Genomic DNA, 23,841 nt, shown 5'->3' with positions numbered 1-23,841 from the left:
CATTGTTTGATATTCCCTTCAATGTCACTGAAGCAGATGAAGCTTGCAGATGCCAAAGTATGTTTACGCAGAACTGGACAGGGCCTCTATTTGCTTAGGCTCTAGTAAGGCATACTAGCTGTCTTCTCTGACAGCTCAATAAAATAAATTTATTTAAAATCTGGCCCTGATGACCCTAAGGCCTCAACTTCCATCCTCTGCTATGGAAGATCTCTCACCTGTAGGACAGGCTATTCAAGAAACTGAATGTTCCCTTTTTAAGCAGCAAATCAGCTCTAAGAAACAGTTCCAAATCACCAAGCTGATTTAAGTTAATGTTGTCTTCTGGAACTCTGGGACTCCTATTCTTAGGATATAATTCAGTACCACAATTATACCACAGAAAATGTGCACAGAACTGCTCCCTTATGTTTTCTGTTTCTCTCTCATACTTTCTATTTTAAATCATTTAATGCTAGTGGAATTGATTTGGTTCTACATACTCTCTGTAGCCCTAAAAATAAGAGATACTACACACATACTGTTTTTCTGCATGTGCATGTATGAGAAAACATATATCCAAACAAACACACGCATGAACTCAGTAAAGGCCTCACCTACTCAAACTAAGTGGCATATACATTTTTATCCATACTTCACATTATTGAACATTTTCCACTATAAATTTGTTTTCATTTCACTCATGAGCAGTTTCAGAAGACTAAAGATCTCATGAAATCTGAGAATAAGGCACAGAAAAAAAGATTTTGCCTGTATGTACAGAAATACAAATATTTTACAATACTAAAAACCTGATAAAAGCAAAACCTAGTTTTAGTAAATGCACAAATTCCAACAATAACTTAAACATGTTATAGCCATTAAACTTCATTAACAGAAACTGGCAATATCAAGCCTTATAACTGTTAATGTGCTAAATTTCTCAGGAGATGGTGGTTACCAATGCATGAATTGCTCACATCATCATCTTCTGTATACAGACTACTGACATTACATCCTCAGATCTGTAAACATGCTAGAAGATGAAGATGACTATAATTTTCTCAAAAACTGCTCCCTACAAATTTATTAAGGTGTTTAGCCTTAAGTCAACAACAGAGAAATTGCTCTCCTTGTATCTCCAGCACTCCCACATATAATTCTGAAAAAAGCATGAAGTAGAAGTGGTAGACAAGGAAAGGAACAAAGGAAAGATGGATGAGTAATTGGAAAAGGCCAAGCACATGAGAGAATAATCAGGAGACTAAATGGAAATGATATGTAAAGGACCTGCTATTAGGCTAAGAAAAGAAGACCGAAAGCTAGTAGTGAAAAACAGGGAAGAAAGCTGGAAATAATGCATACAAACTAACGGTTCTAGGCTTTCTGAAAATTGTACTTTGAAGTAGAAAGAAACAAAAATACTTTTACAAATAATCTACAAATCCTCTGAACAACAGCAAAAATTGGTGCACCATGTATAAGAAAGCACGCAAACTGTAGAAAAAACATGATCACTTCTAATATAGAGAATAAAATGATCATACATAAAGGTTGGAAGTATAAAAATTTACAGCAATAAAAGTATATTTAACTTCATTTTAAACAAGATTGGATATGTTTCATTAACTTTTTTATAATTGTTAATGAAATTTATATGAATTTTTACTATCTTCATCTTTCAAAATTGCATTATTGTGTTCACTCATCATTTGTAAAACATATTAAATTTTTAACATCACAAGAGATAAAGAATTTACACTCAAAAATAGCAGGACTATATAAAAACTAAGTGCTACAAGAACATTGTCAACATGGAAATAAAAAGTACATACTTTTTAACAAGTATGTATTTAGGTAACATGATGGGCTGTAAGACTAATGCATTTGTACCTAACTGCTAAAAAAATTCAGCAAAATTTAACACAAAAAGGTTTTTCTGTAATACTTTGATTTACATGAAAGGAGATAGTAACTTTTTCAAATCTTGCAAGCACAAAAGGCTAGTCTAAAATAAGACCAGAATATTCCATACAGGATAAACACCAAAAAAAAGTTTGACTTCACTTGTTAAAATTGCACTGAAAACTTCAATTTGTCATTATAGTATGAAAATCATAATCTAAATTACCCACGTCAATAATAATGTTATCAAAGCAATAAACTGAGAGCAAATAATTTTTTTGTCGTAAATTTTCCAAAAAAATCTCTACACATCTTCTGTCTATGGATGATGCAACCAAATGTGAGAACACAGATTTGAATTTATCACATATAACAGATACAAAGGATTATTAATATTCATATGAAAATAAGGGATTAAGAGAATCCAGAATTGTAAAAGAACTGTGGATCACTAAATTTTAAAGTTGATAATATGTTTAGACCTAAATTTTTAAATATTTAAAAATTACTGTGAATGAATTAATCTAAACTTTGATTAAGAAACCACTATGTGTGGAAATCAGTGTAAAAAATTATGTTCATAAGCAGTGTAATATCCCATATCTTGGGATTACTTGTACAACTTTTTCAAAAGCTGGCCTCTTATTGCCTTGGTGGAGCATACTTTAAGGACACATTCTGACAATCTCACTGCTGCATGTAGCAGTTCTCCAGCCATCTCCAACAAGTACTGTAAGACTGACACTGTGATGTCACTAATGTGGCAAGTACCAATGAGTTCTGCAGAAATCTCAGCAGGTACCAAATGAAGACACTTTAAAATTCAAAGTAATCATCACCAACAACAAAAAATTACGAGAATTTTTATATTCTCAGACCCTACCACTCCTCAATATAACTTTTTCCCCTGAGTTTGGAGAGATGAACTATTCTCAGGCTGCTGGTAATTAAAACAGAGCCTTAACTTCTCAACACATATTTGCAATTATATAAATACTCAGAACACATACTTCAAATATTGAACTCATACACACTGACAAGAAGAAGGCAAAAGCATGTTTGATGGACTAGACCATCTTAGAGGTCTTTTCCAACCTCAGTGATTCTACGATTCTGTGACAGAGAGATGAAAACTGGCAAAGAAGAAAACAAGCAGCTGTTGGCAAAGAAGACACCTTGCAGAACCTTGAAGTGGAGATTAGTAGCTGTAGGCTATCCTCACAGCCCGGAAAGTTGGATGTATGTCAGCAATACTTCATGTGTGATGCTTAGCAGCCTTGTCACAGCTCAGTATCTCAGGTAAATGGTTAAATATTAAACCACATACAAGCTAAGCATACAGCAAAGAACAGGAAAAAAAAAAAAAGAACTAACTAAATGCTGAACTGAGGAGCTTAATAACTGAAAACAAAGACAAAATATACTGAAAAGAGAACTGTAAGATCAAAAGATACACTAACAGACATCACTGCCAGCAATGATACTACTGTAAGCAACACAAAGAAAAGAACTAAATCATAAATTACAAAAGAAGAGTAAATGTTGACATGTAGAAAGACTTAAAAACTGATACATAATTTAATCTGCTATGTAGAAGGAAGAAATAAAAAAAGAACAATATTGAAGTATACATACAAAGCAAATACCCTGCTGTTATCATTTCCTGTGATTTTCAACCAAATATTCAAAGAGAAAATTCAGAATTTGGTAAATATTCTGGCTACAGATAAGTACTGCCTTATGTTCCAGGTATTCATTGTCTTCCTCCATCACCTGACTTTAAAACACTTTTGCTGTGTACCCACACATATATAGTACAGTAACTGTAAAAATAAATCACAGTTTTCTCATATTGAGTTAAAGTTAGCTCAAATGGAAATCAAGCAATGTCATTCTGCATTGGCAAAAGAATATTAATTGATGATAGATGTATTCCTATCTTCTACCACTTGTGCAAAGCTGTAAGACATGACTTAACATCACAACACGTTTACCACGTTCTTTCTTTTTTGAAGATAGATATTCAAGCTAGGAGTAAAATCAGCAATAACAATGCTATAGAAAACATCTAACATATGAATTATGTTGGATGTGATGACAACTAATATTTTACCACACATGCCTGACATTCAGAATCAAACTAGACAACATTCATTTTAACCTTGTCCACATTCTCATATGACTTTTTCGGTACTACATCCTCTTTAACAAGCATACATTTATTTACAATATCCTGTTATTATAATTAAAGATTAAAAAAAAATAAAGATAATCTCTGGTGTCTCAATACTTTATGAGATACATAGGAGGCTTCAAAAGTAATGCCTCCTATTTATTTCCATGGAAACTGTAAAAGATTCAAAGACCACAATAACGCTACTTGACAGAGTGCTTTATATTTGAGAATTTTCTCCTTTTTAAACAGTTACCACCATTAGCTGTGTATTTTCATCATCAATGAAAAAGTCCGCGTGCTGCACTCATAAAAACCTATACCAGCAGTGAAGACCCACAGTTGTTACTTCTGAAATGTATCACCACCACCTCACTGTTCTCACATTCACTGTTTGATCTCCAGAAATATTCAGAAAGCCTCAGTGAATGTTGGGGGGTGCAATTTTTTCCTCATTTGTGAATTCAATTCCACAACTTAGTTCCACTCACACTTCCATGACAGACGCCACTCTCTCAGAGTACCCTTCTGATGCCATCTGTCACACAGCAACAAAATGGAATGGAATACTGGAATATTGGTTCAACCTCTACTGCCATACCAACATACACTTCTGACTTTGTGGGCAAATACAATAACCATGGGAGACGCCTGACTAGACCTGTTGTTCGCAAACAGAGGACTCACAGAAGACATGGAAGTCGAGAGCTGTCTTGGATAGAGTGACCACAAAATGGCACAGTTCTCAAATCTTGGTGAAGACAAGAGGGGGCCAGCAAAAATGCTACCTTGGACTTGCAGGGAGTAGACTGTGAATTGCTTAGAACGCCAGCAGGGAGGGTGCCTTGTGATTCAGTTCTGAAGGTTAAAGGGGTCCACGAGGGCTGATCAGTCCTCAAGAAGGAAGTCTTAAAGGTGCAGAAGCAGGCTGTCCCTGTGCCGTAAGACGAACAAGCAGGGTAGAAGACTGGAGTGGATGAACAGGGAGCTTTTCCTGCATCTCCATGAGCAAAAGAGGATGTATCTCATGTGGAAGAAGGGACAGACAACTTAAGGAGAGTACAAAAAAACCTGTTCAGATATCCAGGGAGAAAACTGGAAAGGCAAAATCCCAGCTTGAACTCAACCTGGCCACTGGGGTAAAAAAGAACAAAACAACTTTTTTTACACGTATATTAACAGTAACAGGAGGGCTAAGGAGAATTTCCATCCTTTACTGGATGAGGCAAGGATTGTGACCACTGAAGATTCAGGTGGAAACAGAGACCTACTACTCCACCTGGACTACCACAAAGCCATGGGGCCAGATAGGATCCAACCAAGGGTGCTGAGGGAGCTGGTGAAATTGTAGCTGAGCAGTTTTCCATCATCTATCAGCATTTCTGGTCAACCTGGGAGGTCCCACAGGATAGGAGGCTTGCCAATGTGACTCTCATCCACAACGCTTGTAAGGAGGATCTGAGGAACTACAGGCCTATCAGCCTGACCTCGGTGCTAGGTAAGGTTATGGAGCATATAATCTTTAGGGAGACAACACAGCATGTACATGACAACCAGGGGATCAGGCCTAGCCAGCATGGGCTCATGAAAAGCAGGTCCTGCTTGACCAAACTGACCTCCTTCAAGTGACCATGTGACCCACCTGGTGGATGAGAGAAAGCTCCGTCTATGTTCAGTCTATGTTGAGTTATAGTCAGCACTGTCCAGTTTCTGACACCTCACTACAAGAAAGGTGTTGAGGCTCTGGGAAACACCCAGAAAAGAGTAACAAAACTGGTGAGGGGTCTGGAGCACAAGACTTATGAGGAGAGGCTGAGGGAGCTGGAATTATTTAGTCTGGAGGAGGCTGAGGGGTGCTGTTATCAGACTCTACAACTACCAGAAGGGAGGCTGTGGTGAGGTGAGGGTTGGTCTCTTCTCCCATGTAATTAGAGGCCATTCCCTCTAGTCCTATCATAAATTGGGCCAGAGGAGATTCAGATTGGATGCTAGGAAATGCTTCTTTTAGAGATTGGTAGGCACAGAAACAGGCTTCCCAGGTAGCTGGTGGAGTCACCTTCCCTGGAGGTGTACAACAAAAGTTTAGATGTTGTACTGAGGGACATGGTTTAATGAGAAATATTGATAAGTGGACTGTTGGACTGGATGATCTTAGAGATCTTTTCCAACCCTGTTGATTCTATGATAATAGGAGGCATCACTTTCAGAGCAGCCCTCATACTTTTACTGTTTAAGCACACACAAATTGACAAACAGAAAAGTAAGTAAAAGAACAGTAAAAGACAAATAATACAAAAAACATCACACAAAACCCAAGAGCAATTCCTGCATGGCTTTTTCTCACCTTGCAGTAAAAGACATTCAGTTCCCAAATAATGTGTTCCACAGTGCTTTTCCAACGTGACAGTGCTCAGTACCTTAGAAAGCAGTGATATGAAAAAGTCTCAGATAGCACTTCTTGGATAGATATTAGTATTTTCATGTTTGTTTCATGTATGATTTAAATATAACCATTCCAATGTGTTTTGTTTTTCATTGTAACATACATGTATAGACAATATTCTAAAATTATTAAATACTTATTACTTAGAGAAACAATTCTCCAGACTCTTATCCAGGATTCAATCAACGAATCATGTAAAAAATATAACACTGAAAAAAAAATCATAATGATTCTTTTTAGCAGAAATACTCAGTTGTTTGGTTTTTTTTAACCAATCTTAACTGGAAAATCTTGCTTCAAATAGGCATCTCTGGATAATGTACTTCACAATGGAAATTATTTGGCATAGCTTTTAATCTACAAAACCAAAACCACTAAGGCAGAACAAACAGAGAGTACAGCCTAACACTCAAATGAAGTGATGAATACTTATCAACATACTAGGTAACAGATCTGGAAAAAAAATAATTAGGGGAAATCCACTAATTACAGTAAAGAAAAGAATTCTATGAATTGATCTAGCATGATATAATAGTGAAAAGGCAGATAGCAAATCCCTGTATTTACAATAGTTCTATAAAAACAATACAAATAAAATATTCAGAACTGCAGAGCAGTTAGATTCAAAGCACGGTTTGTTTGTTTGTTACAGAACATTTCTGACAGAAGTTTTAACATAGTCTGACAAAAACAACAAACAAACAAACCAATAAACCCTTGAGCATCATGCTTAGGTAACATAAATGCTGTTACTTTCAAAAGAGTGTTAAATGAAAGCTAATAGTAATTGTCTAAGAAAATTTCTGCATTATTACATTCCATAATGGTGCATATGTAGGATATATGTCAGAAAACAACAAACATATAAAGAACATTCAGTGACAATATCCATTAAAAGTGTATGTCATTAAGAGTAGAAATTGAATTTGATTTGCAAATCTTAAAAGGACGTAGGGCTATGGACCTTGTATGTATGAATGCGTAACTGTTTTATTTATTTTTCAGAATTACCAAGTAATTGTAAATTAACAATATTAAATAATTATAATTGCCTATCCTGTTTATAACATGAACACCAATATTGAATTCTAGAAATACGTAAGTTAAATCATTCAGGACTGATTTTTTTCAGTGATGCACAGTGATAGGGCAAGGAGCAACAGGCACAAACTGAACACAAGAAGTTCCATCTGAACATAGTGCAGTTCAGACTTCCAGTGAACTCAGAAGGACTAAAATTCAGCATCTCACCACTGCAGTCAGACCAGACCTTCAGGGCTTTATCCAGTCAGAGCTTGAAAATCTCGAAGAGGAGAGAACACAAACTTCTCTTGGCCACCACTGGGCCCTTCTCAAAGGAAAAAGATTTTTATTATCTCCAGTGTAAACTGTTCTTGTTTCATCTTCTGAACATTAGGTCTAGTTATCCCACAATGCACTGCTGTGAAAAGGCTGGCTACATCATGCAGACCTCACAGCAGATACTGGGGAAAGTTCCTTTTAGGACCACTGAAAGTTTACCATTTCAAACTTGTCCAAATTCCTCAGTGTCTCTTCACAAGAACATGTGCAATCCTGACTGTCTCAGCAAACCTCCTCTGAACTTACTCCAGATTATCACTGTCTTTCCTGTACTGCTATGAAGGTGAGAGTAAAACTAAACTTGGATGTAGATATCACCTAACGATTGCTGGATGAGTCTCTCCATCATCTTGACCCTTCAATGGACTCTCTCCGGTCTGTCCAAGTTTCTCTTGTATTGGTGGAACCAGACTTGGACCTAGTACTCCAAGTGTCATCTCACCAGTTCTGAGAGAAAGGATCACCTCTCTCACAGGACTTCAAACTTCTTCTTGAACTTCATGAGGTTCCTATTGACCCTTCAGCCTGTTAAGGTGTCTCTTGATGGCAGCGGGACCTTCAATTATGTATGCCACTTTCCCTGAATTTGTGTAATCAGCAAATCTACTGAAGATAAAGTTTTCTTCATCATCCAGACCATTAATTAAGATGATAAGAGAGGATCGAAGCCAGTATTGAACACTAGGGTACTCCACTCTCCACTGGCTACTGAACTCCAACTAGACCTTGCATCACTGAATGCTCCCTCTGAACTCAGTCATTCAGCCAGGTTTTCAGTATACCTTAATGTCCACCCATCCAACCCACACATAAATAACTTCTCTATGAAGATCCTGTGTAATCTATAAATTATTGGCTAGGGGTCAGTGAAGAGTGATATTCCCCTTCCTACTGGCTATTATAATAACATAGACATAGGTCAAAAAAGACTTTTTTAGTTTCTGCTCTTTGACTAGGTGTCACAAAAAGCACAAAACCACCATCTTTCTAACCAATAATCTGTACATTTGTTGTAAGAAAAGATGCACTTTCTAATACCTCATGAAGTTAACAGATCATTTGAGAAAACCTTATGAGAAAATGCACTTAATATAGAAGTTGAATGATAACAATCAGTGGTATGAAAACCATCAGTATTACACCTTGCAACAATGCATGTAAGTCCAATTCAAGCAGCTGAACCACTGTGATTAAACGAAGTTGTGCTATAATATAATCTGCCATGTATTTCTTTTGCGTTCCAGAAAATACTCATATATTCCAAACTCAAGGACACTGCACTGCACTGAGTGCTCTAAGTATCTTCACTTCTTTTGGTTTTACAGAAAACTTAATAGTTTTCATCCTAGTAGGTTAAAGTTGTAACTGGAGTACATAAAAAGCTTTTCAATCAGTGCTTGAAAGACAGGTTTAATCTACAAGAAGTAGCTCAATTAATCTACAAGAAGTAGCTCAAAATAACAACACAAAACATAACTGTAAGAGCAGATCGTTGGGAAAATAAAGTTCTACTTAAGACCAGGCAGCTTGGTTTACAGAGATGACACAGCTAATTACATTAGAGGACTTAACATATTATCAATCAACCTCTCAATCGCCACTAACAACATCCAATTACACCTTCAAGCCAGTTTTAAATGGCTGAACCCAACTACATTGCCCTTCCAACACAATAAACTTTGTGACCCAGCTCTAAGCAACCTGATCTAGCTGTAGAAGTCTCTGTTTATTGCAGGGGAGTAGAATTTGATGATCTTTACAGTTCCTTTCTGACTTCAACAATCCTATGATTCTATTTCAGCAGTCCACGACAAAAGCTTTGTGTTTTGCTGTTTTTGTTTGTATACACTGATGTAGATTGTGGAGCTTTTTCTTGTGCACACCTTCCATTATCCCTGACAATCAAAAGATAATTTCCTATCTGCTAGATACATCTGCCTTGAATGTTATATCTTTTCTCATGTTACAAAATTTGGGAAGAACATCCTATACTTTATCTGAAATGTTGGTTATATAATTATATAAACACCAGGGAAAAACAAAACAAAACAAAACAAAAAAAAGAAAACAAATTTCTGGCTTCAGCTTTACCCTATTTCAGGAGGCCACAAATGGCCAGTCTGTTGATCTCGACATTCTTTTGGCTCTTACGCCATTCAGCTTGGAATGAAATTAGCATCCTTGGATCACAGCATGCATCCAGAAGCATTACTGTGCTGACACAAGCGTACTTGCAACTTGTACTTACAACACTGAGAAGATAAGCCAGTAAGTGATAGGAAGACCTTCAACACAAGCCATCATGAAATCAAGCAGTAGGAATCCTTTAAAGACTGATTCCCACATGCAAACAATTCTAAATCTCCCCCTCATCTCAGCTATCTGAAATATGTTCACAATTCATGGCCACACAATGAACTTCAAAAGGTCATTAACGTTGGTTTCTGCACTTAAGTCATGATCCCGTGGACAGCTCTTCCTCCAAGTCAAGAAATGTCAGATACTTTGGAAATCAATCAGGAGACTACAGAAATAGACACTACAGTGAAGTCAGGTGGTAAATATACCATGCAGCTTCATGTTTGCTCAAGACAGGTAACTTCACTCAATGGTTAGGACCAGAATTATGAAAGGTAACTTCAGTATCTGAAATTTAAATCCTAGTAATGCCCACTTCCCCAAAAAACTATTGATATCATTTGGTAACTGAAATGTAAATATTTCAGATCACACATGTTTATAAGATCATATTATTTAACTACTAATAGTTTGGATGATTTGAAACAGCAATATTCTAAAACACACATATCAGCTGCAGCTGAACAAGCAAAAACAAAGCAAAAAAAAAAAAACCCAAAATCCCAATATTTAGAAAACCAGAAGCCTCATTCCATAAATCAGAAACACCAGTTGTATGATAAATGCAACGCTTTTGCTTTGCGGGACTAACATTAAATCTAAATTTACTGCAATAAATCATAGAATTGCATAGGATAGAAGGAACATTAAGATTATCAAGCTTCAACCATGTTGCTGTGAGCAGGATTGCCACTCACTGTATCAGGCTTCTCATGGCCCCATCCAATCTGGCCTTCAATGCCTTCAGAGATAAGGCATCCATAACTTCTCAGGGTAACCTGTTCCAGCGCCTCAACATCCTCTGAATAAAATTCTTCCTAAAATCTAGTCTAAATTTCCTCTCTTTTAGTTTAAAGGCATTCCCCCTTGTCCAGCCACTACTAGACCATGTAAAAAGTACCCATCCTGCTCATAAGCTTCCTTTAATTACTGGAAGGCTGCTATGAGTTTTCCCCAGAGCCTTCTCCAAGCTAAATGTGCCCAGCTCTATCAATGTCTCTTCACACCAGGCATGCTCAAACCCTCTGATTATCTTCAGAGCCCTTCTCTGGACTTGATCCAACTGTTCCACACATTTCTTGCACTGAGGTCCCCAGGACTAATGCAGTACTCCAGATGGGGCACCATGAGGGCAGAATAGAGGGGAGCAATCCTGTTCTTCACACCACTGATCACACCTCATTTGATGTTGCCCAGGATAAAGTTGGCCTTCCTGGCTGCAAGCACACACCTTTGCTTGTTTTGACTTAACTTTGATCACGAAGCACATCTCAGTCATAAAACCTTCAGAACTCCTTTGGCAAAATAGCCAAATATTTGAATGATGCTAAGCTTCTTTCATCTCATGTCAACACAGATCCAGTGCACTACAAATATGCCTGCTCATTATTGTTCCTTTTGAACTTGGACACTGTTTGAAATAATTTGAAAAAAGTTCTTTTGGACAATATTAATCCAAATAGTTCTAAGAATGAACTTTCTAAAAGTTCTGGGGAGCTGCTATTAAACAGAATCAACTCTAAGGAGTTAAAAACATACTTAATTCTACATTCTTCCATTTACAAAATCTGATAGGAAATAAAATAAATATGGATGAATTACTTATCATAATATCAACTTTTCTGCAACTTCCAACTCAGATGAAGTGGTTATTACAAAGTAGACCGTGTAAAATAGTGAACTAAGTGTTAAACAGGCATTTGTATGTTGGCATGACCTTAAATACTACTTACTTAATGAACATGCTAATTTCCCCTCATTGCTAAAAGTTACTACACATGTAATTCAACTGCTCCTCATTAGCTAAGCCTAAAGTAACTTTAAATATATTCAGACCTTTCAACAAATGTAATTTAAGTACTTTTTGTATGGCAATTATTCATTTTATTAATAAGTTTAACAGACTCTGTAGGACTACATATATTCAGTTAAACATTGATAAATTTTCTGCAACTTAACACAAAAAATATGTATGGTCTAATCGTTAAACTATTTTAGAATCTTATCTGGGAAATTTGAGTACATTTTATTTCAAAGTAGTGATTACTGAACAACTGTTTTCCTAAGAACACAATCTGAAATGCAAGTATTGTTTTTTAACTTAAGCAAGTATTTTTTTTCTTATATTTTACCCAATACAAATAAAACTGAATGCCAATACTAGTTTGTAAAAATTTAACTAAAAATATGAATTGGCAATCCTCTTTTGTACAGCCACACACACTTTCTCATGGTTCTTCTACACTTTAAATTTCATCAATAAGAACACAGAGAAGGAAGTACCCTTCCTCCAGTTTGTTTCTCCTGCTTACTCCAGCAGAACAATAGTCATAACAGTACAGCACAGACCTTATTAGAGAAAGAATAAGGTGGAGGGAGAGCAAGGAAGTGCAATGCCAAATCTTCTAAATGCTTTACAAATAACATACAGCAGGCCACACCAAGAAATGTTAGCTCAAATTCACTGTCCTGGTCATCTAGCCCACTAAGAACTAAAACCTTCATACAGTCTGTGAACATCCAATATCACTGTCAGACTAACAGAGCTATAAATCCACATAACTCCTCTCCCTTCTTCATGAAAATATAGACACATCAAGAAAAAAAATAATCAGACCAAAACTAGAACTACTCAGACTAAAACTACATAGAAATATACATATAACTACATAGAAAATTCAGCAGATGTGAACTAGCTCATATGAGTTACAAATGTATTTTAAAATTTTAGTTCCACAGAAACATAATATAGTTACCCACAACCTTCATACAAAGTAAATAGTTATGGCTCGGAATTGTATTTCATTGTTTCAATCCTTTCTAAAGGAAAGTAGAGTTAACACAAAAAGAAGATAGCAGGTCTTATCTGATGTAGAATACCTGCAAAATGACATCTTGCACCTCTTATAAATTTGCTCATTACCATTTCTGTTGAGCAATGTTGCATCGCTAACTTAAATATCCACTATTTAAGTGCTTAGAAAACGTCCCTGAGGTGGTATATAAGAGAAAACCTTCATTAATTACAGTGAAGTAACAAAGCAGAAATATCATTTACTTGGCAGATGAACAATAAACATAGCTCCCGGTTATTTATTACATGTAGTGACAGCATCCAAAACCTGAATAACAGTGAAGACATGGTTCTTACCTTAAAGTGCTTAAAAACTTATTTGAAATAAGATATTTCAATAAGAATAACAAGCAAAAACTGAAGAAATAACGCTACACTATCACAAAGGCTACATGTATTACACAATGGTCACCCTATGTCTTTTCTCAGAGATCAAACAAAGCTGAGCTACCCAATGTAGTGAGTTTACCTGGGGATGAAACAACCTTTAAAAATACTGTCAGATATTTCCTTCCTTTACCTAACCAAGGAATACAAGTCATAAAATGGTACAAGTACACTACACTGTATTTAGTGAATAATATACAATACAATCTTTGATGTCCACATAGCATTGTTATGGATGCAAATGTAAGAATTGAAACAAAGAAATATTAAAAGTATATAGGAAATTTACAGAGGAACTCTGAATTACTAGAATTTAAACCTCCAACTCTCATTAAAAAATGTACTATAACACAGAAATCTCATTTGTTACATTCCGTTTACAATGTATTCCACCCATTATCTCTCAGTTTTGGGGAACTAATTCTAAAGGTAGGGGACCAAAGATAAACATCTTACAGAAAAAAAACAATTGAAAGTACTGTACAAAAGCAAGCGACTTAAGATGTACTATCCCATCTCCAGCTTGCAGCTTTTTAAATGCTTCCAAAGTCAAATTACATTGAACAACATAGCATTATTTATCCACATACATAAAAAAGCCCTGCTTTATTTGTCTTTGTGTATACAGAAAAATAATAAACATTATTAAATTACAGAATGTACAACAATGAAATTCTAATTCATTAGTTTCATATTCAATTTTTGAAATAAAAAGCAGTGGTTCTCTAACGTATACCGCTTTTTTACTGTTCTTTTCTTCTAGAATTAGTGACTGATCAATTAACTCTCCTGTCCCTTCTACAGTTCCGAAAGAAACAAATTAGCTTTAACATCTTTTTTATCCATGGAAAGTTTCAGTGAGAGTGAAATAAAAAAAACTACATAAAGCAACATATTCCTTTAAAGAAAAAAAAAAAAAAAAGCAAACAAATGAAAACAAACAAAAATCTAACACTGTTCCTTTAGGAATCAGTGGGGGAAAGTCCTCAGATTTGTCCCAGAGGAATTCAGGAGAGCTCCACCAAGAAGGCATTGCAACAGAAAGCCCATCTGAAGTGCCCCTAAAGCAATGCACACACCACGGGAAATAAACAGGAGGAGATGGAAAATGCAGTGCTATTAGAAAATTATGACCTAATTGCTATCACAGAAACATGGCGGGACAAATTGGACAACTGGAACACTGCACTCAAGGGCTGAGTTTTTTTAGAAGATACTGGCAGGGAAGGAGCATCAGGAGTTGCTCTCTATGTTAAGAGATGCATAGATTGCACACAGGTGCTTCTGAGAAACAGGTACAACCAGGTTGAGAACTTACAGGTTGAAATTAGGGACCAGACCAATAAAGGACATCTGGTGGCTTAATGATCAAGGGGAGCTGTTGTCAAGGCCTTCTTTCTTCAGCTACAAGAAGCAACACATTCTCAGGCTTTCATCTTGATGGGGGATTTCAACCACCCAGAAACATGCTGGAAAATAAACAGCAGGCTACAAACTACCCAGGAGACTCCTGGAGTTAATTCAGGATAACTTCCTGGTCTAGGTACCAGAAAAAAATCAACAAGAGGTGAAGCATTACTGGACCTGATGCCCACCAGTGCAGAGGAGATAATAAAACAGGCTGAGATTGAAGGCAGACTGGGGTGTTGTGACCACACTCTTGCCAAGTCCATGAACTCAAGAAATATGGGCCTGGAAAAGAGCAAAGTCAGGACCCTGAACTTCAGGACAGCACAATTCTAGCTGTTTAGGGAAAAACTGCATTGATCCCCTGCAAAACTGTCCTTTGGGACATAGGAATGGAACAGAGCTGGCTCGTCTTTAAGAACACAAAAGTTCTCAACCTCCCAGCATCAGAGATCATGCAGAGGAGGCAGGAAACCAGAATGGCTTACTAAAGGCCTGATGGTCAAGCTGAGGGATAAAAAGAAAATGCACAGGCAGAGGAAGCAGGAAGTCATGGCTTGGGAGGACTACAGGGATGCCATTCAGACATACAGAGTTGGTATCAGGAAGGCCAAGGCACAAATGGAACTGAAAGTGACAAGGGAGGTGAAAAATATGAAGAGATTCTACAGGTTCATTGGTCAGAAGAGAAAGGGCAACCGTCTACCCACTCTGATAAATGAGGTCCAATGAGGCCAATGGCATGCATCCCACAGACTTGAAAGAGCTTGCTGATGTGGTTGCCAAGCCACTCTCATTCATATTTGAAAAGTCATCACTATCAGGTGAAGTTCCCAGTAACTGGAAAAAGGGAAATGTCACTCTCATTTTCAATAAAGGGAGAAATGAAAACCCAGGGATTTACAGGCCAGTGAGCCACATCTCTGCGCCAGGGAAGATCATGGAACTCATCCTCTCAGAAGATATGTTAATTTACATGCAAGAAAAGGTTTTCTGAGACAACAAGCACAGGTTCACCAAAGGCAGACTGTGGCAGACCAGGATGGTAACATATCAAGGAGTGACAGCATCAGTGGACAAAGGAAGGTCTAATCAAGTCATCTACCTGGACATAAGCAAGGCAACTTTTTACACCGATAGTGATAGAACAAGGGGGAATGGTTTTAAACTAAAGAGGTGAGGTATAGGTTTATTTGTTAGGAAGGCATTTTTTACTCAGAAGGTGATAAAACACTGGCACAAGTTACCCTGAGAAGCTGTGGATGCCCAACCCCTAGAGGCATTCAAGGCCGGGTTGGACAGGGCAGTGGGCAGCCTGAGCTGGTGGGTGGTAGCAGGTTGTTGGACTAGATGATCTTAAGGTTTCTTCTAACCCAAGCCATTGTAGTAGATTTAGACTAAGTGTTAGTCCTACAAAGCAAAAGTCTAGTATTAAGAGCTTGCTATACCACAGTACTTAGGAAAAAAATGTAGGAAAAAAAAATCTGCAAGTTTACTATTACAATCAAGTATCACTGTATTTCAGTGAATAAAAAAAAAAAAAATTTTTTTTTTCTTTTTATATTTCAAATAGCACAGCACCCTCTGGTGCATGTACTATAATGAAAATAACTGAATAAATGCTAGTCACTGTTACACAAAACACAGTTTGTAAATAAAGAAAGAAAAGAAGAAGGAGCTCCAAGTAAACTAATAATAAAAACCTGCCTAAGTGTTAGAAAAGAAAGAATCTATTTTATTAAAATCTTTTCTAACAGAATTACAATTGTTAAATAATAATAATAACAACAACAATAAGAAGAAAAGCCTGGCAAAATTACTTTTGTGACACAAGAATTAAGACCAAAAAAGTTTGAAACTAATCTTGAATTTTAAATGTCATTCTTATTGAAAAAAAAATAATAAATTTTAAGTGATACAAAGGTAATAACAAGTAATTTAGTGAAACAAAATGTTACATCGAGCTATATTTCTGCTCTTGGTCTTGCAAGCAGGACAATTACTATTTGTTCACATAGTCACAAAACACAAAATATCAAATTCAAATAGCCACACCTCCTTCACCTCCTTTAAAAGTTTAATGAAAAATAATTTTAAAAGTATCATATGATTGTGCTATATGGAGCACTTCAAAATGATACAATATGTCAACTATTAAAACACATCCACTGACTAGGAAAATAATTTCCTACCAAAGTAAATCTTGCTAATCACAAAAGCAGAAAACACCACCTGCTTTAGGCAGCTCTTTTGTGAACCTCTGGAAGTCTCAACACAATGCACAAGGAATGAAAGTGACACCTGTTTAAACTAGCCATCTGTCCCTAGCAAACTAGATTTAGCTAAAATCACTGTATGTACCACTCCTTAAATTTCCAAAATATGAAGTATACATTGCATCTGTGAGCAGGATAAGTAAAAACACCGTTCCCAGAAATACAAAATTAATAATGCCAAATGTGTAGCTAACAGAAAGGCAACATCTTCAGTATTAGTTTATATAGATCAAAAGCCTCGTTAATTTGTCATTCATGATCCCTAGTTAAAAAAGAAAAAAAAAAAAAAAGCTGTTTCATTAATTATATTAAAAAAAAAGTTTGCTCTAACGTATTTACTTGGCAACAAACTTGATTTAAGAAGAATAAAACTTCATCTACAAAAACACTACGGTACCACTGAAAGTTTATTTTTCATTCTGTATTTATGATGCATTTACAACAACACCTCATTTCAACTGAAAACTGTTGTAAAAACTTTAAAAAAAAATAAGCTTCTAAAAGTGAGAGTTTTACCATGTAACAGTATCTACAGCTGGTAAGCTTTTGAAGACTGGATATAATTAGCATAGAATATTTTAAGAAGAAAACTTTTCATGAAGAGAAAGTAAAGCATGAAGACCAGAAGTGCTAGCTAGTTCACCAAAGCGAACAACAATACTGAAAAATTATTTCATTTTAGATACTTAGTTATGTTTCAAGTAAAAAGAGACTAAAAAGATTAAGTCTTCCTTCTCAATGCAGAGTTTAATAAACTAAAATGTAACATTTATTTTTGTACAGTTTTTTGATTAGCAAACTACCACACAGCCAACGGACCAGGTGGAAACGAGAAACTGGATAGAGCTAGCAAAGCTGAGCCTACTTATCAAATAAAGCTCCTTGACTTTAAACTTTGTAACAGCACTGTACCTTTAATTCCCATTTCATTTATTTTCACTGCATCATTGAAAGGGTTTCTCCACTGTACAATGTAAGCTAGCTAACAGCACAACAAAGACTATGATCCATGAAGACTCATTAGGGTATGCTGAAACAATCTGAAGCAATGTTACGCACACAGTTACACAGTCTAAGTCATGAAAACGAATGAATGAAAAGAAAAAATCACAAGCTACTTCATTTTCAAATGCCATTTAGCATCACAAACACAAATTATTTTTTCAGCTGAGGGCATTAGGGAATCAGACATCACCTATGACCACTAAAATGTTTCAGAAAGAATAAAGGGTCAACAGTTCTACCTTTCAGGTCTCTAATACTAAGTGAGTTGATTACGGTTGCTTGATAGTTTTAATAGTTTTTCAAACAGAAGGCTTAAAGAAACGTAGCTAAGTAATATTAAAAGAAGTCTCGGGTTTTACATAAAATTGTGTACTTTAACACGACTTTTAAAAAACTTCTGAATACCTATTTGCACAGGAAAACAAAACAAAACATAAAACTTGTCTAAGCCTGTGTGCTTTCCTTTGAAACCACAGGTATGGATGCTTGTCCTTCAAGGTCTTCCTCAACATCCAGGAAGGAAGGACAGGGTTGTTTAAGAGGGCTACTCTACCTATCCTGGACAGGGTTGTTTAAGAGGGCTACTCAGGAGAAACATGGCACTGAGCTGACATCTTTTCAACATCAGTAAATGCATGGAATGGTTTAGTGACTGAAGAATCACATGCATAACGTAACAACAATTACATTACGATTTAAATCTGCCATATAGCTGATGTAGTAAAATAACCTCCTGACTCCATACAGATATATCTGACTTGATACTCACTCTGAATATTCTTAATGTATTTCAAAGTTATTTTGCAGCAGTACATGCAAAATTAGTGCTTGATTGTTTCATCTTGAATAAAATGATGACAACATAGAGGTCTTTGGTAATTACACAAAATAAAGTTATTTTAATTCACACACTTGGCTCCCGAAATGCTAAAAAAAATAAAAAGGCTATCTACCTTGCCTTAAGAAGTATTAATATAAACAGAATATGCCTCATACTTAATGACCACTTTGAAAAAATTGACCCTGTCACATTCACTGGTAGTTCCAATATGAGATAGAACAACACATCCTTGTTGAAACAGTAAAGAAAAAACCTTATATTTTAAACAGAGTTCCTCTAAAGATATACAAGTAGACAAGGTGCAAAAATTGTAGGATTTTTAATAATATGAAAGAAAAACATCATTTTGATTACACTTTCCCTTAACGATTTAATTAAACAAAGCAATAAGGAATTAAGTAAGTCATCGCTTCAAACAAGAAAAAAAAAGTGTGCCATACCAAAAGGTGATTTGACACATCAAGGAAGAGAGTGCAACTGGATACAGAGATGTTAAATGATAATTAAATTGCCAAAATAGTTACCAGAAGCATACTTTACCCTAAGAATTAAATTAAAATAAATAAATAGAAGTATATAAAGTATGATTTTCTGCCACCAGCAATACAAGCCCTTACATCTAATAAACAACTACAAAAAAAAAAAAAAGAAAGAAAGAAAATAGGCATTTTGGATTAAAAAAAAAGAAAAAATATCATCAATAGTATAATTTTTACTTCAACCTCTTGTGAGGTGAAAAGGTGCCTCTTCCTTTCTTTCCCAAGCATCCTCTTGAAATGCAGCTGCAGTAACAAAAATCACAAATCACAAAGACATTTTTAATTTCTTCCCTCTGCTGCTTAGCACACAAATTCGAAGTGACAGCAAAATGTCTCAGATTTCTTTGATTGTGGACAGTTTTAAGAAACTCAAAAGGATCCTCTCCACATTAACGTAACTCACTGTGCATGAACTACATCTACATGCACACCACCACACCATACTATGCTGGCAACATAAGAGTATAGTAATAATAAAAATAATCCCTAGCAGAAGGACTGCAAGAAGAAAAAAGCCTGCAACTATGTGCATTGGTGAGGGCACCGAATAAACAGGAAAACACAACACAAAGAAAATGCAGTTTGCCCTAAAATCAGAAAGGACGTTAATTATGAATAAATTAAAAAAAATGAAAAGGGAAAAAAAAAAAAAGATTTGGCTAAAAAGAAAAAAAGAAGAAAAAAAAAAGCATGGCGAGTGACCGATCGCACACACAAGAGTCTCGCTCGAGGCTATGGAAGTTGGCAAACACCTGCACCTCCGGCAGCCACACGGAGCAGAACAAGGCCCCTCGCTCCGCGCTGTGCCACGAGATCCATCTCCGCCGCTTCTTTCCTCCTACCTCCACCCCCAAGGTGATGCATATTTTGTGTGCGTGTGTGTTTCGTTTTGGTTTTATTTTACTGTTGTTTTGGTTTTATTTCGGGGTTGGGTTTTTTTTTTTGTTGTTGTTGTTGTTTTTGTCTTGTTTTTAATTATTTTTAATTTAAAGAACGCAATCTCAGCTCAGGTCCGAAGCCTCGTTCCCCAAAATTCCCTCGTACCACCCCCCCAACCCCCAACCCCATCCGCTTTAACAGGAGGCGACGGAAGACGCGTACCCACCGCATCCACGCGATTGTCCCGGCGGTCCCAGCAGCGCCTCCGTCCCCGCACGGCCGATCCCCGCTCCGCGCTCAGCCGGCCCCGCCGCGCGGTCCCCTCGGCCCCGCGGATGCCCCCATCCCGCCGCCCCCCGCCGCGCGCGCTCCCACACCGAGGCGGCGGGGCCGGCCGAGAGGGACGGCGACGGAGAAGGCGGCGGAGCCGGCCGAGAGGGACGGCGACGGAGAAGGCGGCGGAGCCGGTCAAGAGACCCGCGTTCCCCCGCCGTCACTCGGCGGAGCGTCCCTAGCCCGGTGCTGAGAGGCAGGGGGAGGCAGAAGCCGGGGGAAGGAGCACGGAGGGACGGCCGGCGTGCGCCCGGCGGGAGCACTCACCTGGGCTGAGGCGGGCTGCTGCGCTGCTCCGGCTGTCGTTGCTGCTGGAGGCGGCTGTTGTTGTTGTTGTTGTCGGTGACGATGATGAAGGGAGTGAGGATGGGGGTGAGGAGCAGCAGGAGGAGGAGGAGGAGCAGGAGAGGAGCGGTTGTTGTTGATGGGTAACAGTCGCCAGGACTACGGTGACTATGGCGCTTGATTCACAAGGCAACGGTTGCTATAACTCACAAAAGGGAGAGCGAGCGAGGGAGGAGGCGGCGGCCCAGTCGGAGAGGCCCGGAAGAGGCGGGGCGTGCCCTGACTGACGGAGCGGGGCTGAGCACCACCGGCTGCCACCGCTGGGCCGTCCGCCGTCTGCAGCGGCTCTGCTCATCCACTGCGGGCGGACCGCCCGTTAGAGGCAGGCGGTGCTGGCGGCGCAGCTCGCGGGCCGGTAAGGCTGCGGCGGCACAGGACCCGGGCGCGGGGCGTGGCCGCGCCAGGTCCGTCTGACGCCACATCCGGCGGGCGGGGGTTGGAGCGCGGCCCCGGCGCGCTGCCCGCCGCGGGGGTCGTGCCGCGCCCGCTAACGGCCGAGGGGCAGCCGCTATCGGGGGAGCGGGCAGGAGATTACGCCCAGCGGCGGCTGCTCGCCTCCCCCTGCGGCCGCCTGTCGCGGCGCCCCGCGCCTCCGTCGGGGAAAAAAAACACAACAACAACAACAAAAAAAGCCACTGCCGGCGATGGGGGAGCTGCCCGACTGCCGCCATCTTGAGGCGGGGAGGATGGTGCGGGCCGAGCCCGCCGGGTTGCGGCCATCCGGCGGGGTCACAGTCGGACCGAGGACCTGAGGCGCCCTCGGTCTCCGTCCAGCCGCCTCGTCTCGGTCCCGGGCTCGAGCTGTGCGCAGCCGGAGGGGTAGGGGCAGCCGAGAGTGAGAGACAGTGCCAGTAACTCGATCCTCTGTTGTGTTGGGATGTGCGTTTAAAGGACGTGCGAGATGGAGATTTGAGACCTTTTTCTGGTCATGTACAGTTCCATCACGTTAAGTGGTCAGTGCATTGTTTTTTTTTGTAGCCCTGGTGTAGCCCCACGTCAGCAGCCCTTGGCTAGCTGGTTGAAGTGTGTCTGCCTAGGTCCTGCAATCTGTGGCCAGCAGTGCTTGCGTTAGCCATGTGAAGCATGTTGTTAACAGACCCTTCAATGTCCCTTATTATCATGTAGGCACAGCTTGGCAATTGACATTTCTCATAGCAGTCCTTGTAACTACCTCCTGTTTTTCTCACAAACCCTACAACTATTCCATTACAGCTGTCCCTACAGACTGAAATAGCCCTTACATACTGAAGTATTTTCAATCTTTGGATATATGTACTAAGATTTTCAAGGCCCTGTGTAACCATCATAATTCTAAGGATTGCCTACAAAAAAATTACTGGAAAATCTGAAAGCACGTGAAAACCAAACCTCAATCAGCAGAGAAGTCAGATCTCAATCTTTATGTCTACAACAGCAGAACGATCTTGAATAGTAAAATGATGCAGATGAAATAGATGAACAGATGAAATTAAGTCTTTCTACCTCTACTGGGGAATCTAACCTGAAATGCTCTAGCAGTAACTACTCCATTTGGATATTCAACCTTTGAAACTGGCTGGTTGAAGAGCTTACCTTCACTTACCTATGACAGTAGCCTCATCAGTCAGATACGCTGAGATACAAACTTAAAAAGTAATAAAAATAGATAGTGCCGCTTTATATAGTTCATTTGAAGGCAAATTATATTTTAATAGATATATTTCACCCTATCTATCTAGCAAATGTGAGTTGTTTTATTTAGCTGGTAATGCACTGAAAGCTTTGAGGATTTGTGCTTTCACTGACTCCTCTTTTTCATGTGAAGGATAAAGGAATGAGAGGACTCTGAGTAACTTCAGCAAAAATTAAATAAATAAAATTGTTGCCAGAAGGACGTGACTAATTCCATGGTAGTGCTTTACCAACTTTCAACTTTCATCTTATCCGTGCTGGTAAAGGAAGTTTTTATTTCAAGGATTTCACTACTTGATACTATACTGTCCTTTCTCTTGTGTTAAGTTGTTGCTTGCATGTATATTTGCTTTGCAAGATGAACAGGGTGCCCTGTCATAAAGTTGAAGGATAAAATCTCTTGGCTGTTGGATTGCGTTCTTAAATCATAGAACTTTATGTTTCCGTCCTTGTTGAAAGATCAAATCAAACCTAGTCAAGCCTTGGCATAAATGTAAAAAATATATATACGTTTTTCACTACCCTTGAGTTAATGTGTTTGCAGAATATTTAAATTATTAACATCTCAGTCTCTAAATACATAATCACTTGCTATGTCAGAAGGAGGGTCATAGCTTCTTTTGTTCCTGGGAAATTGTTGAATCACTTCAATGTTTTGACCCTTCCATCTATGAAATTTGTTTGCATAGCTGTCTGCATTAATCAATCAGAGCCTAACAGAAACTGAACTTCTGCTTCAAAACATTGCAAATACATATATAGAGATTGTTCTCAGACTTCAGAATTTGAGTTTTTGGTCTTTATGAAAGTACACGTCTCATCTTAATATTTGAAGAAATGACATCTTTTCTTAGCAACAGTTACATATTTCTAGATATTCAGTAGAAACATTAAAACATTTCATGCTACTACTGTAACTAATGACAGTATTAAACAGCCTTTCAAATTAAAGTATGAAAAATCTATTCATTAAAAGTGGTTGTAGTGCTAAAACATTGTAATTTGTATTTAGATGTAAAATGTGCTGTAATCCTCAAAATAATTTTATGGCTTTGCACCCGGACAAATAGTAATCAAAAAAATT

The 23,841-nt window shown here is 38.2% G+C and overlaps 1 protein-coding gene across 1 annotated transcript in view; it reads right to left on the bottom strand.

The window, feature by feature from the left end:
- Positions 1 to 21,215, bottom strand: part of RFX3 (regulatory factor X3) — a 120,413-nt gene extending 99,198 nt beyond the window's left edge. Inside the window, exon 1 of the mRNA XM_065744173.1 lies at positions 21,009 to 21,215. The gene's annotated coding sequence lies outside the window, so the exon portion shown is untranslated. The remainder of the gene's footprint in view (positions 1 to 21,008) is intronic.
- Between the last annotated feature and the right edge of the window lie 2,626 nt (positions 21,216 to 23,841).

This window comes from Cyrtonyx montezumae, unplaced genomic scaffold (genome assembly GCF_038088225.1).
Source record: "Cyrtonyx montezumae isolate F1298 unplaced genomic scaffold, pur_monq_1.0 scaffold_30, whole genome shotgun sequence".
Classification (NCBI taxonomy): domain Eukaryota; kingdom Metazoa; phylum Chordata; class Aves; order Galliformes; family Odontophoridae; genus Cyrtonyx; species Cyrtonyx montezumae.
Note: the sequence above shows the minus strand (reverse complement) of the source record. Positions and strands in the feature narration are given on the sequence as shown.